Below are 22,768 nucleotides of genomic sequence, written 5' to 3' on the forward strand. Positions count from 1 at the left end.
TCTGAGAACCAAGCTTTTCCATAGAGTTGCAATTCCATATCTAAGGAATTGTACTCTAATCTATTCTTCTCATATTTCATGTGCACAGATTTAACTTTTTATCCTTTATCTGTGTATTGCGGGCAAATTGATTGCATTCATGCAGTCTTCTCTCTGAATGGATAGCATGCAAATAAAAGCACTGCACTGTACCTCAGTACACATGACAATAATAAACTAAAACAATAGATATTGCATGATTTGTTCTTTCATGGGACTAGGCATTGCTCACAAGGAAACCATTCAATGTCTAATTAATTGACCTCGTATTGATGGGCTGATTTCTTAAATCACTATTGTCACAGTATTTCACAGAATAGTGTAGTTCATGAGTTTCAGGAAGATGAGCTTCAGGAAGATGAACTTCCTGAAGGTTTCAGGAAGATGAACTTCAGGAAGTTGAGGACATGACTTCAGAATTAAGGGACAGAAGTTTAGGGGTAACATGAGGGGGAACTTCTTTACTCAGAGAGTGGTAGCTGTGTGGAATGAGCTTCCAGTGGAAGTGGGGAGGCAGGTTCGATTTTATCATTTAAAAATAAATTGGATATGTATATGGATGGGAAGGGAATGGAGGGTTATGGTCTGAGTGCGGGTAGATGGGACTAGGGTAAAATAATTGTTCGACACGGACTTGTAGGGCCGAGATGGCCTGTTTCCGTGCTGTAATTGTTATATGGTTATATGGTTATATGAGCAACTGAGTTTTGATACACACTGAGTCTCTTGCCCAGAGCAGGGTAATTGAGAATCAGAGGACAATAGACAATACACAACGGAAAATAGGTGCAGGAGTAAGCCATTCGGCTCTTCGAGCCAGCACCGCCATTCAATATGATCATGACTGATCATCCACAATCAGTACCCCATTCCTGCCTTCTCTCCATATCCCTTAACTCCGCTATCCCTAAGAGCTCTATCCAACTCTCCCTTGAAAGCATCCAGAGGTTTAAGGTGAGAGGGGAATGATTTAATAAGAACCTGAGGGTAACTTGTTTTACACAAAGGGTTGCCGGAGGAGTTGAGGTAGGTACAATCGTAACGTGTAAGAAACATTTAGACAGGTACATGGATAGGGTAGGTTTAGAGGGATATTATTAAAGAAGTGAGTGTATAGGTCAGTTGATCAGTGATTTCCCGGTTCAATCCTTTGTGCTTGCTTGGATCATTTCAGCTCCTGTTTGCTCGGACTTCAATTACTTCTTCAAATTAATGCAAACTTGAAATTAGAGGCCAAAATACCGCAATGTTCAAACTGCGGCATCAGCAATGTGTCAGTCCAGCAGTAACCCTCCCAATAGCGGAATGCACCACAAGTACCTGTGATTTAGATGACAGGTGAAGAAAAGACAGATTCTGTCATTCCCCATGGAGTCAATGCCTTGAGCTGTGTCAAGGGTAAAATCTGCATGTGCATGAACGAGATTTGTTCAAGGGCTTCGCAACACGTCATGATCACCTTTATGGGCCTGTCCCACTTAGGTGATGTTTTAGGCGACTGCAGAAGACTATGCAGTCGCCACATGGTCACCACATTTTCGCGGGTGGTTGCCAGGGAGTCGCCTATATGGTCGTGAGGAGTTCCCACATTCTGGGAACTAGTCGCAGCCTCATTATAGTCTTCGCAAATTTTTCAACATGTTGAAAAATTAGCGGCGACTAGAATGAAGTCGCCATGGAGAGTAGCGAGAATTCTCGTGCCGTAGTTGGGTCACCAGGAAGTCCTAGTGGGTTGCAAGGAGGTCGAAGGTTCTCAGAGGTTGTAGCTGGTGCTGACCGGTGAATTTCATTGGCTCATTGGGGAAAAAAAAGTAAGCAGTAGTTTTCAGAAGCAAGGATAACCGATCGGTAATGTTAAATGTCCACCGAGCTTCACAGCCGTGTGTCTCTGGCTTCTTAAAAGTTGTCTCCACTCCTTCTCCCTCCTTCTCCCCCCCTCTTTTAAAGGACTTACCCTACACTGTGCTTTAGCCGTGTTAATTACAGCGCCAACCTTCCTGTTCATCGCGGTGTGTGTATGTACAACCTTCACATTGCACCTTGTGAATTTCACTCAGACAGCGCTCCCCCACTTGCCCTGTCCCCCACCTGCACAACGGGCTGGTGAAGGAAGCATCGTGTGTGTGTGTGTGTTCCACTCTGACAATCGCCGTTCCAGTTGCCGGATTTTCAGGCGACTGCCGGCAACTTGACAGTCAAAAGGCCCAGTGGGAAAGGCCCATTACTTACTGCTTTCAAGAAACATTTTGAGACCAATTATGAGCATCGCAGGCAAACAATGAATTAGTTTGGGTGAATGAGAAGAATTTTGACTCATTTTAAAGCACTAGAACTAGCAATTGTAGTTAAATCACTACATAATGGTACCAATAATCCATGTGAAAGTGGGAAGTGATTGATGTTGACCTGAACTCGATGGGTTGAAGGACATGTTTCCATGATGTATCTCACCAACTAAAATTAATTTGGTTCACTATTGTTCTTTAGGGAAGGGAACATCAATTGGGTCCGGCCTATATGTAAATCCAGACCAACAGTTAAGAGCAAAGGATACACAGTGCCCTGCATAATGTTTGGGACACAGACCCATCAATTATTTATTTGCCTCTGTGCTACACAATTTGAGATTTGTAATAGAAAAAAATCACATGTGGTTAAAGCACACATTGTTAGATTTTATTAAAGGCCATATTTAAACATTTTGGTTTCACCATGTAGAAATTACAGCTGTGTTTATACATAGTTCCCCCATTTCAGGGCACCACAATGTTTAGGATACATGCTTCACAGGTAATTGCTCAAGTGTGTCTAATCACCTCCTTCAAGCAGGTATAAGAGAGCTCTCAACAACTAGTCTTTCCTCCAGTTTTTCCATCACCTTTGGAAACTTTTATTGCTGTTTATCAACAAGAGGACCATAGTTGTGCCAATGAAAGTCAAATAAGTCATTATGAAACTGAGAAACAAGAATAAAACTGTTAGAGACATCAGCCAAACCTTAGGCTTACCAAAATCAACTGTTTGGAACATCATTAAGAAGAAAGAGAGCACTGGTAAGCTTGCTAATCGCAAAGGGACTGGCAGGTCAAGGAAGACCTCCACAGCTGATGACAGAAGAATTCTCCCTATAATAAAGCAAAATCCCCAAACCCCCAAAATCTCCAAACCCCTGTCCGACAGATCAGGTGTGGATTTGTCAATGGCAAAAGACTTCATGAACAGAAATGCAGAAGCTACACTGTAAGATGCAAACCACAAGTTAGCTGCAAAAATAGGATGGCCAAGTTACAGTTTACGAAGATGTACTTAGAAGAGCAACCACAGTTCTAGAAAAAGGGTTTGTGACAGATGAGATGAAGATTAACATATCAGAGTGATGGCAAGAGCAACGTATGGAGGAGAGAAGGAACTGCCCAAGATCCAAAGCATACCACCTCATCTGTGAAACACTTTGGTGGGTGTGTTATGGTCTGGGCATGTATGGCTGCTGAAGGTACTGGCTCACTTATCTTCATTGATGATACAACTGCTGATGGTAGTAGCATAATGAATTCTGATGTGTATAGACACATCCTATCTGCTCAAGTTCAAACAAATGCCTCAAAACAAATTGGCTGGCGGTTCATTCTACAGCAAGACAATGATCCCAAACATACTGCTAAATGAGTTTTTCAAAGCTAAAAAATTGTCATTTCTTGAGTGGCCAAGTCAATCACCCGATCTGAACCCAATTGATCATGCCTTTTGTATGCTGAAGAGAAAACTGAACGGAACTAGCCCCCAAAACAAGCGTAAGCTAAAGATGGCCGCAATACAGACCTGGCAGAGCATCACCAGAGAAGACACCCAGCAACAGGGGTGGTCCATGTTCGCAGACTTCAAGCAGTCATTGCATGCAAAGGATATGCAACAAAATACTAAACATGAGTACTTTCATTTACATGACATTGCCGTGTCCCAAACATTATGGTGACCTGAAATGGGGAGACTATGTATAATCACTGCTGTAATTTCTACATGGTGAAACCAAAATGTATAAAAATTGCCTTTTTTAAAAATCTGACAATGTGCACTTTAACCACATGTGATTTTTTTTTCTATAACAAATCTCAAATTGTGGCGTATAGAGGTAAATAAATAAATGATGGGCCTTTGTCCCAAACATTATGGAGGACACTGCACATCCTTACATTCTTGACTGATGCAGTAACCAGCTCATCTGTGCAGGCCTGATTTGTGATAGGAAGTGGCCACTTGAATGACATGATTAGGCAGGGAAGCCTGTGTAACGTGTTGCACTCAGGAACATTGATAGTTGGCATCCAACAGTGAAAATTAGGGGTAGGGTGGGAGTGGGTACAGGAGTGAATAGATTGCTCTTTTGGCAGCTGACATGAACTCAGTACACAATTGAAGGATTGTTTCTGTGTCATATTAAATATGTGACCCAATTTCATGGCAATGTGAGAGACCAGTGAATGTCGTTAAAAATGGAGATTTGTTATCCTTGCATGCAAATTACAGAAAGCCACATAATAATGCAGTCATTTATAGAGAGGCAAATTATATATTGATCTTGATGCAAGGTCCTGTTACAGGGTCTCTACTCGAAACATTGACAATTCTACAAATCCCCCCCACTCCCCATTCCTACAGTGAGGCCACATTTAAAGTATAGCAGGTAGACAGAAAATGCTGGAGAAAATCAGCAGGTGAGGCAGCATCGATGGAGCGAAGGAATGGATGACGTTTCGGGTCAAGACCCTTCTTCAGACTGTTCAGTTTTGGTCACCATGTTACGGCAAAGATGTTGTCAAGCTGGCAATAGTGCCAAGAAGATTTACAAGGATGCCAGAACTCGAGGGTCTGAGCTTGAGCAAAGGTTGAGTAGGCTGGTACTTTATTCCTTGGAGCACAGGAGGATGAGGTGTGATCTTATAGAGGGGTACAAAATCAAGAGAGGAATAGATTGGCTAGACGCACAGAGTATTTTGACCAGAGAAGGGGAATCGGGAACAAGAGGGCTTAAGTTTAAGGTGAGTGGGGAAAGATTTAATAGTAATCTGAGGGGTAACTTTTTAACACAAATGATGATAGGTGTATGGGAATGAGCTGCTGGAGTAGGCAGTTGAGGCAGGTACTATCATAACGTTGAAGAGACATTTGGACAGGTACATAGATAGATTAGGTTTAGAGGGTTATGAGCCAAACATAGGCAGGTGGGACTAGTTCATGGTTCATCAGCATGGGCAAGTTGGTCTGAAGGGCCTATTTCCATGTTTATGACTATATGAGATGTTGCTTGACCCACTGTTCTTCAAGCAGTTTCTTTTTTGCTCCAGGTTTCAACATCTGCAGTCGCTTGTGTCTCCAGTGTATCGATCTTTATTGCAATTAAATGTCCCAAACATTATTGAGGGCACTGTAGAACGATAAGCTGATAGTGTTAAGTAGAAAAGCAAGGGGAGGCTCACAGGGAGCATGGAGTATTTGCGATGAACATCCTTTTTATATAATTAAGAAGCTTTGTCTACAAATAAACTAATACGAAGCTTAAAGTAAATAGTGTTTATCTTATGAATGGTCACATATTTTTTACTCAATTTAACATGACACGCACAATGATGAATGGATAGTCAGGCATGAAAATATTTGTGCAACAAAAGCATCCATTATAAACTTAATGCAGCAACAACAATTTGATTGTGCCTCACTTTGTTCACATCAGAGACAGCAAATCAATAATAAAATTAATTTGTCATTTCCATGTTAAGCTCCAGAGATGGCAAATTTTAACATCAACTCAACCAGCTCCCAACAAATTCATATACAGGTGCACAACCTTTTACCGAAAGCCTTGGGACCAGACACTTCTCGGATTTCGGAATTTTTCGTATTTCGTAATGGAAGATTTTTAGCGTAGATTAGGTAGGTAGCGCGGGCGGCTTGAAAAGTCTGGAGCGGCTGCCTCCTCCCCGGAGACCGGGGAATCATTGTAAATCATTGCTTAAATGTTAGTCAGTTAGTTTGGAGGGATTTTATGTGGTGGGGGGGGTGAAGGGGGAAACTTTAATTCTTAGTCCCCTACCTGGTCGGAGAGGCGGGGAGCGGGCAATGCCTTACCGGGTCGCCGTGCAGTAAGCTCCGGAGCGCTGTGGCCGCCGACTCCCAACATCGCGGAGCTGGGGCTGCGGGCGTCCGGCCGCGGGCGGCGCCGGTTGGAGCTCTGACCCCGGCAACTCTACCCCTGGCTGCGCAGCACTCCAAATCCAGCGCCGCCTGCGACCGGACGCCCCCAGCCCCAGCTCCGCGATGTTGGGAGTCGGCGGCCACAGCGCTGGGATACCAGCGGGGAGCGGGCAATGCCTTACCGGGTCGCCGTGCGGTAAGCTCCGGAGCGCTGTGGCCGCCGACTCCCAACATCGCGGAGCTGGGGCTGCGGGCGTCCGGCCGCGGGCCGCGCTGGATTTGGAGCGCCGCGCAGCCAGGGGTAGAGTTGCCGGGGTCGTAGCTACAACCGGCGCCGCCCGCGGCTGGACGCCCGCAGCCCCAGTTCCGCGATGTTGGGAGTCGGCGGCCACAGTGCTCCGGAGCTTACTGCATGGCGACCCGGTAAGGCATTGCCCGCTCCCCGCCTCTGCGACCAGGTAGGGGACTAAGAATTAAAGTTTCCCCATTCACCCCTCCCCCCCCCTTCACATAACAGCCCTCCAAACTAACTGACTAACATTTAAGCAATGATTTACAGATGTTTAAGTTTCTCCCCGGTCTCCGGGGAGGAGGCAGCCGCTACAGTAGTACAGACCTGGGTTGACCGTGGGTCGTTTCGGGTCAAGTTTGGCGCCAAACGCGAGCTTTGGTATGCAGACGACATCCTGGGAAAAATGTCCGGTTTTCTGAGCTTTTCGGTTTCCGGAACTCCGGATAAAAGGTTGTGCACCTGTAGTTCATTTCTCCTGCTGTAGCATTTAGCTCTCGACAACGCCTTCAAGGAACCCAGACAAAATATTAGTCAGTAAAGACACAAAGTGCTAAAGGAATCCAGTGGGACAGGCCGCATCTCAGGAGAACAAAGATAGGCCATGTTGCGGGTCGGGTCCCTTCTTTAGACAGATTGGTGTTGGGGAGAGAAAGCTGGAAGAGAAGTGGGGATGGGTCAAGGTCTGATAAATTATAGGTGGATACAGGTGGTGGGGGAGGGGGGGGGGGGGTGTTGTTGACAGATCTTTGGCCAAGGGCCAGAGATGAAAAGACAACAAGTTTGTGATAAGGATGTAAGGATAGAAGAGGTGTGGAATGTGAAGCCAGAGGGAGGAATTTAGATAGAAGGCAAAAGGAGAAATGGGTGTGCACTCAGTTGGGGCATATGAAAGTGAGGAAGAAAAAAAGGGCGGGGGAGAAAGGGAGGAAGATTATTTCTCGAAAATTGGAGAATTGCAAGCTACCCAGGCAGAATATGAGGTGCTATTCCTCCAGACTGTGTGTGGCAAATATTAGCCAGGATTTGTTGGATCTCCATAAACTTCATTATCCCACACCCCTTCACTACCCACCCCGCCACCAACACCCTCCCATTCTTACCAATTGCTACATTTTTCTTGGAACTCTGAAAGAAGCTGGTTTCAAACTTTGGGAAAGCCTCAATACCGTCTACAATTGAAGCAAATAAATTTCTAATAAGACTTTAAAAAGCCACTTTCATCACCTCAGCATGTTCCAAAGTTGTTTTACTATGACAAATTACCTTTTTAGGTTTAATGCAGTCACTTTGAATAGTGTTACTAATTGTCATGTGTTACTTTGCTAAAACTTAAACAGGGCATCAATTGCACTGAGCTTGTTTTTTTCATCAACGATCTTAACCCATCAAACACATCAAAGAGCCTATTTGAAAGAAGATTGTGTGTTTGAAAGAAAGAAGATCAATGAGGATTAGCATTCCCTCCCTGGATGTTGCATGGTCCGCTGAGTTCCTCCAGCATCTTGTGTTGTGCAATGGTAAACAAATGTTTGTTTTAACTGCAGGGATGAGTGCATTGTGCTTCCCCCACAGGTTGGCTTGATAATGTACACTACTAAAGTATACATGAGGTTATGGAACGTCATTTCTGCAGGCATACTGCAGGCGAGCCGCAGCTGCCAGAACAACAAACGTGGTCTTTAACATCAGCAGGAAACTGATTGTTGATTGTTGATTTTAGGAAGGGAAAACCTGGGATCCGTGAATCGGTCTTCTTTGCTGGGACAACAGTGGAGATAGTCAACAGCTTCAAGTTCCTGGGCTTGCTTATCTCTGAAAATCTGTCCTGAACCTAGCACATCAATGCAATCACAAATGTGCTTCCAAAATGGCACCCAATCCAGCATTTGTTGGCTAACCACAGAGGTAGGTCTACAAACTCCTAAATTATTCCTACAACAACATTTCTTACTTTAACTATGATATTCCCTTATCATGTAACTATACACTGTAAATGGATCGATTTTAATCATATATTGACTTTCTGCTGACTGGTTAGCACACAACAAAAGCTTTTCACTCTACCTCGGTACACGTGACAATGAACTAAACTAAACTGAACTGGAGAAAGTTCTTCAATGCCACTACTTCCATAAAAGATTGAGGAGATTTGGTATGTCAACAAATACTCTATTGGACCTCAACAGGTGGACGGTAGAAAGCATAAAGACTGATTGCATTATGACTTGAATGGCAACTCAAACACCCAGGAATGAAGAAAGAGGTTACAGAGTGGTAGTCATCGCCTGGTCTCCCACAGACCTCTCCACCATCAAAGGGAACTATTGGAACGTTCCTCAAAAAACAGCCATTTTCATCAAAGACCCATACCACCATGACCAGGTTCTCAATTTGTTCCTCCCATCAGGAGCATGGTATAGGAGCCTGAAAATCTTGACTACCACCTTCAAGAACAGCTTCTTCCCAGCAACCATCAGGCTCCTGAACACTGTACAACACTAAACTCCTACCTGAATAACTATGATCTTCTGTGGACTGTGTCAATGGTTGCACTACGGACATTGATTTTGCACCGTTACGGTATCCTAGTATTACTGTTTATTGCTTTCTTGTATTATTAATTATTCAATATTTAGTTTGGAGTTATTGCATTATTGGGCCTGTTAAGCTGCAGCAAGTAAGAAATTAATTGTCCCGTTGCCATATATGACAATTAAACACTTTTGACTTGACTTTTGAAAAGTTTTAATAAACATTAACTTTATTTCTTTTTTTCTTCACATAGATCCTGCCTGACCAGCAGCATTTCTGGGTGCTATCTGTACGGAGTCTGTACATCCTCCATTTGACTGCGTGGGTTTTCTCCAGGTGCTCCGGTTTCCTCCCACAATCCAATTGACGCACAATTTGTAGGTTAATTGGCTTTGGTAAATTTGTAAATTGTCCCTAGTGTGTAAGATAGTGTTAGTGTACGGGGTATTTGCTGCTTGGTGCGGGCTAGTCGGTGACCATAGGTCCTGTTTCCATGCTGTATCTCTAAAGTCTAAAGCGGCACCGTGGACTCAGGAGGTGAATCCCCAGCCCGCTCTGACCAGTAAACTCACAGAAATACACCTACTAGGAGAATAAGGATAATTCCCATTGAATTTGTGACAGGTTTTATGGACTATGATGAGAATTAGAGATTCAGTGCAGCATTGTACGTGTGAGCTAAAGGTTGACAAATTTGATTTTCTAACATTGATCTGTTCAATACAGGGCATCTGTAATAAATTAGGAGGTCCTGTAACCAAACAACAAAAGATCCTAGGCAACTTGGATTTTCAAAGCACACATTCACAAATTGAACCATCTTCCAATCCTCAATTCCCCTAGCTTTGGTTATTGATCTCTTATTCCCTCTCACCTTCTCTACCTTTCACCATTCCAGACACGACTCCTCCTTGAATAAGATTACATATATCCCAAGAGTTAAACTAGCTCCCGTTGTGTTTAGTTTAGATCAGTTTAGTTTAGAGATACAGCACAGAAACAGGCCCTTTGACCCACCGAGTCCACAGCGACCAGCGCTCCCCGCACATTAACACTACCCTACACACACTAGGGACAATTTACACTTATACCAAGCCAATTTAACCGCACACCTGTACGTCTTTGGAGTATAGGAGGAAACTGAAGATCTCGGAGAAAACCCACGCGGTCGCGGGGAGAATGTACAAACTCCATACAGACAGCACTCGTAATTGGGATAGAACCTGGGTCCCGGTGCTTCAAGCGCTGTAAGGCAGCAACTCTATACCGCTGCACCCGTTTCTAAGTGGCAGATAAATAAGGATCCATCAAAGCACTTTTCCAATTATAACATACAGCAGAACAGTAAAGCAGAGGAGCAGTCCTTTCAACACACAATGTCCACACCAAACATGATGCCAAGGTAAAATCATCGTCTTTGCCTGCATATGATCCATATCCCTCCATTCCCTGCATATCCAAGTGCGAATCTAAAAATCTCAAATGCCAGTATCATATCTGTCTCCACCATCACACCTGGCAGCACAATCTAGGCACTCACCACCCGCTGTGTAAAACAATTGTCTCCTTTACACATCTCCGTACAGATAGCCCATCTCACCTTAAAGCTATGCCCTCTAGTCCGTGACATTTCTATCCTGGAGAAAAGGATCTGACTCTCTACCCAATCTATGTCTCTCATAATTTTATATACTTCTATCAGGTCTCCTCTCAACCTCTGGCATTCCAGAGAAAGCAAGCCAAGTTTGCCCAACCTCGCCTTGCAACTAATACCACGGAATCGAGGCAGTATTCTGGTTAACCTCTATGGCACCCTCCACCAAGCCTCTACATCCTTCTGTAATGGCATGAGAGAACTGCACACAATTCTCCAAATGTGGCTTAACCAAAGTCTTGTAGAAGCTGCATGACTTTCTGACACTTAACGGAGCCGCCACTGACTCAATCACTGAGCTCTTAACTCTTTTTAAGATGAACTTTCACCCTGTATAATTCTTCTAAAATGATTTATCTGTACCTTACCTTGCTCCCCATTTGGATTGCAGCCATATCTATCACCATTAATTTCACTCCAGAAATTCTTACTCGCTGATGAGAAATAAACGTTGCTAGCCACCGTCTTATTTTAGATAATTGCAGTTACATTTAGGCTTTGATTAAAACTTTATGTGCTTGCAGGAACAACTTATTCCTTTGCCAATCTGGCTGTATTTAGCAATAAAATTATTGATTCAAACTACCATGATAGCAGCATGGCCTTCATCAATCAATAATATTTGTCTTCACTGCTCTGCTTTTCATTCCTTCAAGCACTACAACTTGCTCATCCCGTTTCCCCTCTCAGCTCCACCAGTTGCTCCAGATCCCTTACACGGTCTCGCTTTTCACCTTTTCTGCTTATGCTAGGAGTGATTTCCTACATTTTCAATGTTCACCTCACCTCTAATTGCTTTCTCTATATTATCCTTTGTGATCCAGTGCAGATTTAACCCTTCCCACAAGCATTCATGCTCATCTCCAAATCGTTCGCAATCTCTAGTGAATTCACTACATCTGCATTGAGAGCTCTGAGAAAGCCACTTGCTAATATTCCACACCTCCATTTAGTCACTTTCCTACACCATTGCTTCTGCCACGGATTCTCAAGTGAGAACAACCCTCCCCGGATCATGTATAAAAGTGCTTCCAAATGCCCAACTACTAAGATTTTGATTTCCAATCCTTTACATTACCTTTCCAGCTGAACATGTTTGTAGCTACATTGTTTAAATCTAGCAAAAGATTGACTTACTTTCAGTCAGCATAAGGAAAAATCTGAAGCATTATCATCTTCTGCAGAAGAAAATGATTGTTTTTAGAAGTACATAAGTGCAAGGGGGGCACAGAGACACAGAGGTAGAGTTGCTGCCTTAACTACCAGAGACCCTGGTTCGATACTGACTACACATGCTGTCTGTACGGAGTTTACACATTCTCCCTGAGACTTTTCCCTGAGATGATTTTCTAGGTTAATTGGCTCCTATAAATTGTCTCTAGTATGTCGGATAGAATTAGTGTACGGGTGATTGCTAGTCGATGCTGACTCGGAGGGCTGAAGAAGGGTCTTGACCTGAAAAGTCACCCATTCCTTCTCTTCAGAGATGCTGCCTGTCCTGCTGAGTTACTCCAGCTTTTTGTGTTTATCTTTCGGCTGAAGGGCCTGTTTACATGCTGTCTATTTTTCCAATTTGTAATCAGAAATTTCAATTGGTGCATCAGTAACAGAAGTGAACTAAGAGTTCATACATCAAAGGTCAGGATGAGGTTTGGGACCCTTCTTGAGACTGATTGTGGTGGTGCGGATATCCATCCTCAAGGTCCTCTGGTTCTTTCATCCGACCATATACCTTATCATGCCCCATTAAGATGCTACATCTTTCAAGAAGATCACTGCTCATTCCTCTAAAACAGAAGGTTTAAGAGTCTGGGTGGTAATTTTATTGAAACATTTGATATCCAGTTTATATGGATGTTAGCACTGTTATTTTTTCAGCAGTCTGTGGTACCACATCCTGTTTATCCCATGATTTAACCTGGTAGAGATAGAGAATCATAGAGATACATAACATAGAAACAGACCTTTTGGCCCAACATGTCCATGCCGACCACGTTGCCTCACCGTGCTAGTCCCGAATACTGTGTCCAAATACCGTGCTAGTCCCAAATCCCCCAAAATATTGTGCTTGGCCAAATACTCCTCCAAACCTTTCCTATTCGTGTACCAATCCAAGTGTCTTCCTCTCGTTACTCGCAGCTACTCCCATGTACGCTTCACCCACGGAGTGAAAAGGCTGCCCCTCAGGTCCCTTTAAAAGTTTCCCACTCACCTTATCGCTTTATCCTCTTCTTTTAAATTCCCTTATACTGGAAAAACAATGCAATATTCATCTTATCTATCCCCCTCATGATGTATAAACATCTGGAAGGTCATTTCACAGCCCTCTCGGTCCCAGGGATAAAAGACCCAGCCTATCCAGCCTCTCCTTGCAACTCAAAACACGGTAACATCTTTGTAAATTCATCTTGCACTCTTCCAGGTGTAATCAGATCCTTCCTAGGATCTAGCAGAGATCTAACCAAGCAGAGTTACCAGAATTGGAGAAAGCACTCCTATTCATGCCTTACATTATTCATGTCTTGAATAACAGCAATACGATGTCCCAACTCTTGTACTCAATAAACGGACTGAGGAAGGCAAGCATGTCAAACACCGTTGTCACCAACCTGTCCACCTGTGTGACCGCTTTCATGCAACTATGTACCGCTACGTCTTGGCCTCTCTGTTCTACAATACTCCCCAGGAACTACCATTTACCGTGTAAGCCCTATCCCGGTTCGTCCTACTATGATCTAACACCTTGTATTTTTCTGAATTAAAGTCCATCTGCCATTCCCTGGCCCATAAGGCTTAGTTGAATCTTAGAGAACTGTAATCTTAGAGAACCATCTACACCATCCACTGTACCATTGATTTTAATATTATCTGCAACCTTAATAATTATTCCTCCTACATTCACATCCAAATTGTTAATGTAAATAATGTAAATAACAAAAAACAGTGGACCCAGCACCGATTGTTGTGGTACACCATTCGTTACCGGCTTTCAGTCACTTTGTTTCCCATGTTCAAGCCAACTTTGTATCCAATTGGCCAGCTCACCCTGAACATCATGTGATCTAAACTGCCATGTGGTACATTGTCATAAGGCCTTGCTAATGTCTATGTAGACAACATCTACCAAAGACCCCTGATCAATTTATTGAATCTATTCTGAACTGTCTCTAATGCTGGTATGCCCATTGAGTTGGATTTAATGCTGATATATCCTATATCCTATCATTAGTACCAGTACACCGTTCTCCAGATGCGACGTCACAAACATTCTCATTCTAACAATATTTTGTTATTCTGAAATTCCAACTCCCAAGCTATAAAGATGAAAATGCCATTTGCCATTTTAATTGTTTGTCTGTATGGTAACGTTTTATGTTTCATGCACAATAACACCTAGACCCTTTGAATTCCAATCATTTACAGAATTGCTCCATTTGGATTATAATCTTTTTTAAGTCCTCCTATTGAAGGAGAGTCTACGATTTACTGTGTTCGACTCCCATTTGCAGTGTTTTGCCTACACAATCAACCCTGCAGCTGCAGAGTCCACATATCCTCCTCACAGCATACCCTCCCACCTAGTGTTTTATGTAATTAGAAAGCTGTGATACCTAACATTTTTTCAAAGTTATCAATATAGATAATGTCAGACCAAAGACTGATCCTTGGGACCCTCTCTTTCAGTCTAAAAAAGAGCCCTTCACTCTGTCTTTATTGTAATAATCAGTCTTCAAACTGTGAGTACTTATCTTGTGCACCACCCGCCTTTTATGTGGCACACTAAATTCCTTGTGGAAATCCAAATACACAAAAGTGACAGATTCCTCTCTATTGACTCTACTTATTATGTCCTTAAGGAATTCCAGCAAGTTTGTCAAACAATGATTTACGTGTCATTAAAAAACATGTTGTCATGGTTTGATTGCATTATCCTTTTAGAAATGACTGGCTATATCTTGCTTGGCTGTGGACTCCAGCATCTTGCCAATAACCAGCAGCAAGCCAACTGTTTCCTGTTCTTCTGTAGGAAAGAGCTGCAGATGCTGGTTTAAATCAAAGGTAGACACAAAATGCTGGAGTAACTCAGCGGGACAGGCAGCATCTCTGGAGAGAAGGAATGGGTGGCGTTTCGGGTCGAGACCCTTCTTCAGTCAGAAGAAGGGTCTCGTCCCGAAACGTCACCCATTCCTTCTCTCCTGTATCGCATTCATGGTTTTCCAATGTGCTGGTATCATCCTGCAATGGAGCAGGTTTGCTGAAAGTTCAATCAATGGCTTTGCTATCTCTGCAGTGACTTCCCTTGGATCTTAGCAATCATCCTTGGTGACTTTCTCTGTTTTAATCTATTTAATTTTCCAGCACCTTGTCACTTGTGATATGAATTGTTACAAGTTCTTTCCCCAAATTTGAAAATAACTGATTTGTTATCCTTGGAATATCTGCAATACGAAGGATAATGTAAAGTATTAGTTTAAATTGGAAAGAATCCAGGTAAAAAAAAAACTCTATGCCCCAGTTAAGGTTAATGCACTAATAAATAACCCATTCACTGTAATGGGATTGCTGACTACTTATTTTAATTATTTGATTATTTATTACTGTTTCAATACATGTTTAATTATGTTCAATTTTAATTATACTTTAAAATTATTTACATCTGCTCAAGTTTTAAATGTCTAGGGTAAGTGGGAATGGTAAGTGATTTTGAAACTCTGCATTTGGAAATTAAGTACAAATGGGCAGGGTCAGTGGGTGGTGAATATGTGCCATTGGTCATGTCCAGGGCTACCCAGCCCAAAGTAAGAACTTAGGGAGAAAAGCTAATTAAAACTCACCTTGTGCAGATCTGCATGAAGTGAACACAAAAGAGATGTGATAAAAATTATACAGTATGGGATGATGTAGACATTGGCACTGAGTTTGGTTTCAAATATCTGCAGCTTGCAAAGCAAAATAAGCGCATAATTTACGATACTTTTTAATCCCTCAGCTGAAACTCTGACAGTTTAGTACCAAGTAGGGACAGCTGCACCACTTGTAATGTAGCAACAAAGAACTGCAGATGCTCGTTAATACACACAAGGAAAACAAAGTGCTGGAGCAACTCAGCAGGTCAGGCAGCATTTCTGGATAAAGTTCCTTTAAGGAAATATGAAGGAATTTCTTTAGTCGGAGGATGGTGAACCTGTGGAATTCTTTGCCACAGAAGGCTGTGGAGGCTGTCAATGGATATTTTAAGGTAGAAATAGATAGATTTTTGATTGTACAGGTGTCAGGGGTAAAAGGGATAAGGCAGGAGAATGGGATTATGAGGGAAATATAGATCAGCCATGATTGAATGGCGTAGTAGACTTGATAGGCTGAATGGCCCAATTCTGCTCCTATCACATGACCTTATGAGAACATAGATAGGTGACATTTCGGGCCGAGACCCTTCTTCAGACTGATTGCAGGTGGGAGGGGGTGGAGAATAAAGCAGGGGAAAGGATGAAGCTGGACAAAGCATGGTAGATAATAGGGCAACAAAGGCAAGGGGGAGGGGGGTTATGATAGGCAGATGGTGTAAATCTTCGAGAATTGACCCACAATGTGGTGACTTTCCATTGATTTGTAATAATTTGTGAGGAATTAACAATAAATAATTTTCCCTTCCCTTAACGAGGGAATGCAAATTTGATGAGGACATCTGGATCAGCAAATAATCCACTGCAGGAACTGCAGAGTTTCAACCCGAAATGTCAACCATTCCTTTCTGCACGCACATACCTGCTTGACCCACTCAGTTCCTCCAGCAGATTGTTTCATGCTCCACATTCCAGCATCTGCAGACTCTTGTTTCTCTGGGAACATCTGGTTTAGTGGCTCTCCTGGCAAATCTGGCCAGGGCTTATCAAATTCACACATTCACCCGTACGATAGCACCATTCCAGGATCATCGCTAGGAGCAAAGATCAGCCCCTGCATTTTTGTATTAGCTTTAGTAATTTTGTTTAGAATTGCAAAATGGAAACAGACACTTTGACCCACCGAATCCACACCGACCATTGATCGTTCAAACTAGTTCAAACATCTTCCTTTACTTCACTCCCTTTCCCTTTATTCACCAACCCCAATGGTATCAGACTACATGGTTAATCAAACCCAGCAGAATCTCTTCCAAGAGCTATTAGTGAACTTTGGTTTTAGACCCTAACTAAAAGCAGCAGACTAATCAAATGCACAGCTTGGTTTGGGAACAGCTCCATCCAAGACCGTAAGAAATTGCAGCGATTTGTGGACGCAGCCCAGGCCATCACACAAACCAACCTCCGTTTTATTGATTCAATTTATATTTCACGCTGCCTCGGTAAGGCCAGCAGCATAATCAAGGACGAGGTTCACCCTGGCCACTCCCTCTTCTCCCCTCTCCCATCACCAAAAGGTATAGAAGTGTGAAAATTCACACCACCAAATTCAGGGACAGTTTCTTCCCAGCTATTATCAGGCAACTGAATCATCCTAGCACAACCGGAGAGCAATGCTGAACTACTGTCTACCTCTGAGGTCCCTCAGACTATCCTTGACTGGACTTTGCTGGCTTTACCTTGCACTAAATGTTATTCCCTTACCATGTATCTGTACACTGTAAATGTATTGATTGTGATCATGTATTGTTATTCTGCTGACTGGTTAGCATGCAACAAAAAGCTTCTCACTGTATCTCGATGCACGTGACAATAAACTAAACTGATGCAGTGGACAATTAGAGCTGAGCATTGAACGACAGGGTGGCACTGCGGTAGAGTTGCTGCCTTTCAGCGCCAGGGATCCGGGGTCAATCCTGACTACGAGTACTGTCTGTACGGAGTTTGTACGTTCTCCCCATGGCCTGTTTTTTCTCCAGGAGCTCCCACATTTCAAAGACGTACAGGTATACGCTAATTGGCTTCTGTAAGAATTGTATATTGTCCCTAGCATGTAGGATAGTGCAAGTCTATGGTGCGATCGCTGGTCGGCACAGACTCAGTGGGCCAAAGGGTCTTTCCACGTTGCATCCCTAAATTAAACCAAACTAAAAATTCTCCTCGCAGGTTACCAACTGCTGCAACTACTGAAGCCAGCCTATCCAACATAGATAACGCATGGATTGTCTGCAATCAACAGCTTAGTACCATATATGCAATGCAATAAACATTTACAGCTTTAAAAAAAAAAGACACACATGTCAGCATCCTTCTGACAATCATGTTGACATTTAAGTGATAATACTAGAGTAATGCTCTTTACATGGTAACACTCTCGTCACTTAATGTCCCACACTGATCTACAAAGAAAGAAAATGTGCTTCACAAAATCAATTCAATATTCACAAAAACATTGGGTAGAAGACCTTCAAATATTTTAAATACGCTTTGAAATGATAATACAGTATATCTACTGCAGAGCTTAAGTATTCAAATGATTGAGCTTTTTACTTCAAAGAGCTTAATTTAAAAGAAGTCATCAAAATTCATTATGATTGTGGCACCGGGTGGAGAGGAATGGGGAAAGGTAATAAAGCTGTGAACTACAAAGGAAGGAGTAGGTCTCCTGTTCTGTCACTGCAGAGATTTACCTACAAAGTAGGTATGTTACAAAAGTTCTGCCACTGGCCGTGTGCGTGACTTTGGCGCCTTTGAGAGGGGGGCGGGATTAAAATGTCGGGAGTCGATCTTTCTCAGGCTGTTAAGCTGCTGAAGAATAATCGATCCGACTTGCGTTCACTGAAGTTTTTTATAAACATCGCTGGACAATTTAATAGCAGGAGTAAAATAAAAGTCTACTTCTAACGCCGTCAATGCCTTCAACGCCGACAAAGGGACGGATCTCCCGTACGGGACAAATAAAGGTAAGCCGTTTATTTTACATATAAACGTGCTTCTTAGGATTACTTTAATCCAAATTTTACGTTGCAAAAGGTGATTTAGACTCCATACGAACCGGCAGTGTTTTTCCTGCCGATATGGGGTTTAAATTCACCGCAAACCGCAACTTTCCAAACGATCGCGTTTCACAAAATCGCACTCGCAAGATGATTTAAATGGCCATTAATTTACGGGAATTAAACACTAAATTTGGCCTATAAATTAATGACAATGAGATTTAAAAATCATGTTATATTGTGAATTCTTGTGTGAATGTTATTTGGCTATTTAAAAATGTTAACCTTTTCTTAAGAAATGGATAGATGTTTAGATCTACTAATTGAATTTTGTAATTAGCTACAATTAGGTAACTAACTAATTATATGCTTTAATTTCAGGTCATCCAAGCAAAATTGTTTCATATTTGTTTCAGAATGCTTCAATCTATAATAACTGAAAATTTCATTCAATTCTAATAATTTTTAAGAAAGTTATGGGCTTTTGACTGTCCTCGATCATAGCTTTTGAGTTAAGTCAATGGAAAAGCAACAGGGAACAAGATGCTAATTTCAGAGTGTGAAAATGGCCATAACTTTTTTCAATACTGAAGATATGAAAGTGAATTAGGTGTCAAATTAAACTTCTTTTTACGCTTTATCTGATGGGATAAATTGCAGACTTGATTTTTTAAATCTCAAAATTTTGTAACATTGCTATACAAAGGTGCCACTCTGCACAGCACCATACTAATCTCGTGCAGTCCTATTTTCGCCAACATTAGCTGGGGTTTCAATCTAAGGAGAATGGAGCTGCAATAAGCCCATCAAGAATTGCAATCCAACTGCGATAAAAGACAACACTCTTGGGCGTAACAGACTGCTCAGCTATCAGTGAGAATTCACTGATGACTTGTTATTTTGGCTGATAGTTTCACCATAGGCAACTAGACCCGTAGAGTCTTCCAGCAAGAGTCATACAGCAAATTCATAGTTATAGAGTCACACAGCACAGTCACATAAGTTATAGAGTTACACAGCATTGACATCGAGTCACACAGCAGTCAGTCATACAGCAGTCATAGTCACACAGTCAAGTCATACAGTCACACAACAGAGTCATAGCCTAACACAGCAGAGTTGTAGAGTCACACAACAGTGTCTTAGAGTAACACAGAAGTCTTAGAGTAACACAGCAGTCTTAGAGTAACACAGCAGTCATAGAATAACACACTATCGTCCCAAGGATGTGGGAGTTTGTGTGCAGTTATTTCAGAAGGCTCATCATTAAATATACAATACAATTCAATTTCAATTTATTGTCATTTGGACCCCTTGAGGTCCAAACGAAATGTCGTTTCTGCAGCCATACATTACAAACAAATAGACCCAAGACACAACATAATTTACATAAACATCCATCACATTGCTGTGATGGAAGGCCAAAAAAACTTATCTCTCCCCTGCACTCCCCCCCCCCCCCGATGTCAGAGTCAAAGTCAAAGCCCCCGGCGGGCGATGGCGATTGTCCCGTGGCCATTAAAGCCACGCCGGGTGATGCAAGGTCGCACACCGGGTTCTTGGTGTTAGAGCCCCCGGCGTGCGCTCGCAATCCCGCGGCCATTCCAAGCCGCGCGGGGCGGTGATGTAGGCCCCGCTCCAGGAGCTCTTCAACCCCGCAACTCGGGCGGGAGAAGTCGCCGTTGCGGAAGCCCCGAAAAGCGGTCTCCCGGTGCCGCCCGCCAGACCCGCAGTTGCAGCCACCGAATCTCCGGGGGTCGGGCCGCAGCAGCGTCCCCCACAGCTCCACCCGCTCCGGACTCAGCCAGCTCCGCGACGGTGAGGTGAGTAGTCGGCACCACAGCCCCCGGTCTTCCTGTTGGAGGCTGCTCCTCGTTGCAGCCCCAACGACAACGGAGACCCGACAAAGAAAAGGTCGGGTCTCCCGTGCAGGGAGAGATTTAAAGGTTTCCCCCCCCCCCCCCCCACCCCCCCCCCCCCCCCCCCACCCAAACCCCCAAAAAAAAAAAAAAAACTACATAAAAACATAGACATAAAATAATAAAAACGCAGACGGACTGCAGAGGCCGCTGCTGACGAAAGTCGCGCCGCCACCGAATGCGGTGACATATTCACATAGTGACAGAAGAACAGCACGTTATTTATTTAAAATTGCAATGCCAAATGATTGATGTAGCAATGTGCATTATACAAGATTGTACACATTTATGGAATGGTAAAATAATGCTATATAATGGAAAAATAATCTAACTGCATGTTCATTAAATGTTGAAACTGTATAATTATTGAGCGCATACTTTAGAGCACAACATTTGCAGTTCCTCCTCTTCTTACTTCCTTTGGTTTAATGCTCACAAATGTTCAGTCTTGAGCACATAATAGCTGCATTGCATTAGAAATCGCTACCCTAATAAAACAATGTGCTTCAATGCCAACCTCAGACTAAGCTTCAACTGTGCAGACGTTCCACTTATAACCTCAGGAAGGTCAGATGGTAACCTCATGCACTGAATGATTTTCAATGGCTGCCTTTTTACAAGGAGAGAAATGAATTGAATATTGTGATATTGGGGTGATAAAAAATGGCAGTCAAAAAATATAATCTTAAATCAAGGTTACATGTTATTTAACTGGAATATGCCTGGTGCCGTATACGTGCTGCATATTATTGTTCTCACCAGACAGGGAAACCAGCACTGAATTAAAAAATAATGGAATTAGGTATCTGGAGTTTAGGCTCAAAATGACAGATTATCAATCAATGTATTCAATACAATTACTTTCTTTGGCCTCTGGGATATTCAGTAATGCACCATTTTCATTTTATTTATGCTTCCATAAAAAAGGCAGCAGACTTCATTTACTGTCAAAATTTTCATTATAATTCACACAGTGAAGTCAAGAGCCACTAAATGCATGCAACAAATCACACCCCCATTAACAGTCTATTCACAAACCCCTGATGCCTCTATATCTGCCCCTGCTAGATCTTAATTCCTGTAATTGCCAATCATCTCCTGTGGCATTGCTCAGAGAAGAAATTTGTGGAAAAACTGAAGCTCTTTTATTACAGATCTGAACAGCATTCTGAATACAGCGCCCTCCATAATGCTTGGGACAAAGACCCATCATTCATTTATTTGCCTCTGTACTCCACAATTTGAAATTTGTAACAGAAAAAAAATCACATGTGGTTAAAGTGCACATTGTCAGATTTTAATAAAAGGTAGTTTTTATACATTTTGGTTTCACCATGTAGAAATGACAGCTGTGTTTATACATAGTCCCTCCGTTCAGGGAACCATAATGTTTGGGACACAGCAATGTCATGTAAATGAAAGTAGTCATGTTTAGTATTTTGTTGCATATCCTTTGCATGCAATGACAGCTTGAACTGCGATTCATGGACATCACAGGTTGCTGGGTGTCTTCAATGGCTCTTTATTATAGCTGCTGTGGACGTCTTCCTTGGCCTGCCAGTCCCTTTGTGAATAGTAAGCTCACCAGTGCTCTCTTTCTTCTTAATGATGTTCCAAACAGTTGACTTTGCTAAGCATAAGGTTTGGCCGATGTCTCTAGCAGTTTTATTCTTGTTTCTCAGTCTCATAATGGCTTCTTTGACTTTCATTGGCACAACTTTGAACTAGTTCAAGTACTAGTGTACTTGAAGTACACTAGGGACAATTTAAAATTAAGTGAAGTCAACTAACTGACAAAACTGTGCATCTTTGGAGTGTGGGAACACACAGAGAAAACCCACGCAGTCACAGGGAGAATGTACAATGTTTAAGAAGGAACTGCAGATGCTGGAAAAATCTAAGATAGATAAAAATGCTGGAGAAACTCAGCGGGTGAGGCAGCATTTGTGGAGCGAAGGAATAGATGACGTTTCGGGTCGAGACCCTTCTGTAGAATGAAGGGCCAATTCTGGGCTGAAGGGCCTGTTTCTGTGTTGTATGACCCTATGACGCTAATGATATATGAACATGTGGAGGTCAATGGAACTGAAACTCAGGATGACTGGTTGCAGTGAAAACACCCACTTAGTGTTTGAGAGCAGTGAAATTGCATCCCATCTGGTTCAGAATGAAGACTGTGCAAAAGAATGTACAAGCTCTGTACCGACAGGATCTAATCCAGGTCTCTCCTGCTATACGGTAGC

General features: G+C 42.6%; 1 protein-coding gene and 1 long non-coding RNA gene across 2 annotated transcripts in view; both read right to left on the reverse strand.

Annotated features, from left to right (window-relative positions):
* Nucleotides 1-22,768, reverse strand: part of tsnare1 (t-SNARE domain containing 1) — an 807,948-nt gene that overhangs the window by 381,766 nt on the left and 403,414 nt on the right. The gene's annotated exons all lie outside the window — the stretch shown is intronic.
* LOC116972362 lies at nt 9,037-21,431 on the reverse strand. Its single transcript, XR_004411786.1, has 3 exons — nt 21,420-21,431; nt 17,754-17,757; nt 9,037-9,072 (listed from the first exon to the last, which is right to left on the reverse strand). It is a non-coding gene; the product is annotated as an uncharacterized LOC116972362 (long non-coding RNA).

This window comes from Amblyraja radiata, chromosome 4, assembly GCF_010909765.2.
Source record: "Amblyraja radiata isolate CabotCenter1 chromosome 4, sAmbRad1.1.pri, whole genome shotgun sequence".
Classification (NCBI taxonomy): domain Eukaryota; kingdom Metazoa; phylum Chordata; class Chondrichthyes; order Rajiformes; family Rajidae; genus Amblyraja; species Amblyraja radiata.